The 1,594-nt window shown below is 39.3% G+C and overlaps 1 non-coding gene across 1 annotated transcript; it reads left to right on the forward strand.

Annotated features, from left to right (window-relative positions):
* Window positions 1–1,011: 1,011 nt before the first annotated feature.
* Window positions 1,012–1,084, forward strand: TRNAR-CCG (transfer RNA arginine (anticodon CCG)). Its single transcript has one exon. It is a non-coding gene; the product is annotated as a tRNA-Arg (tRNA).
* The last annotated feature ends 510 nt before the right edge of the window (window positions 1,085–1,594 follow it).

The raw sequence follows: 1,594 nt of genomic DNA on the forward strand, positions 1-1,594 counted from the left end.
CAGTGAGTGATTAATAAGAGGATCTGAAACTATGTCAAAGGAAATGAATAGGTAAGACATGAAAATCACAAAAAATCTGGTGCTCAAGATGGATATTGTGTCAAGTGTCATGCCCATGAGACTCTGTGACACATGTTTCGGAAAATATCTGGCTTCAACAGGTGAAGGATTACTTGAAAAGTCAAGCAAATTAGCAAGGATGTTCCAACCTAGAAGAGGGCATTGCAGTGTGAGGGCATCATAGAAGTCATCATTAGAGACAATGAATACATTATCACTAAGTCAATGACCTCCTAGTTATTATCTTTACCAAGTGGGTGGCCGTGAGACAGTGATCACCACAGATAGGAAGTCAGAGATGTCAGGTGAAATGAAAATATGCCAGGCAAGAAATCTAGTTTGTAGAAATCATCAATTTTTGAGACAGAGTAAGAAAAATGCTGGAACTCTAGAATAGTGTCCATAATGGAAAAATCTTACAGCAATTCTTAAATTTTGTAAAGTGCGAATGCCAAGAATATAACACACAGTGCATCGAATTTACGCATTTGGCCAATCCAAAGCAGTTGCTAAGGATTGGTGCATGTCAGGACTATTTGTCCCTATTTTGAGTTCATCTTCATTTCCATCTGTAGAAAGTACCAGTATATACACATTTTTTAGAAGACAAAACATCAGAAGCCGAACTAAAAGCTATTTCAGTGCATATAAATCAAAATGCTATAAATAAGGATGGCGAGGAGTAGCAACCACCGCACTGTATACTCTCTTCAATCAAAAGTGTTCAATATGAATTGCGGAAGGGTTTGTGTTGCAGGAGTTGTTCCTTTCTTTACCTTCGCTCACTGGACCATCATATGCAAGGTGTGTTTTCCAAACTCACAGACTTGCTTTACATGTTGACTGTGTTTTTTTCATGTTTTTGTTGTTTTTGCCATGGGGTGTTTATTCTGTGTGTGAATTGGTGTTCAGCTGGTCTATTATGGTCAGATCAGTGCATTTCCATCAAGTGGCCCTGTGGCCTAATGGATAAGGCATCAGCCTCCGAAGCTGGGGATTGTGGGTTCAAGTCCCACCTGGGTCGTCAATTATTTTTAATTTTGATCTTAATTAAATATGAACGAATTTCAACATATATTAACATAAAGATGATTAAAAGGTCTCATCAATGAAAATCATCACACTCATTTCATTCACCTTGTCAATACTGATGTATTACCGCGACACTATGCAGTAAAGACACGTGAATCTTGTCCTGTCTTCATAGAGCCGCCTTGCAACTGTGACATATCACTTAATATTTTGCTTCTCAGGGAGTATAGCAGCAGAGAAATATATACTGCTCATTCAATTCCTTATGAGGGCCCCAGCATTTAAGATGTTACTCTTAAGTGAGCTCCCCTGTAGCCACCAATTGTTGAAAAGTGTCTTCCTCAGGTGCCATCTCAACTGTGAAGAGAATCCTCCTAAGCTAGCCTCCTTGCAGTGACATGGCACTGAGAATCATTTTCCTCAGTGAGAATCTCTGCAGTGAAAAAGTTTCTCTTAAGGGATTGTCTCTGTCGTGGAATGTTACAGGAAGTCCTCTTGGTTG

This window comes from Ambystoma mexicanum, chromosome 3q (genome assembly GCF_040938575.1).
Source record: "Ambystoma mexicanum isolate Mex_15411 chromosome 3q, UKY_AmexF1_1, whole genome shotgun sequence".
Lineage (NCBI taxonomy): Eukaryota > Metazoa > Chordata > Amphibia > Caudata > Ambystomatidae > Ambystoma > Ambystoma mexicanum.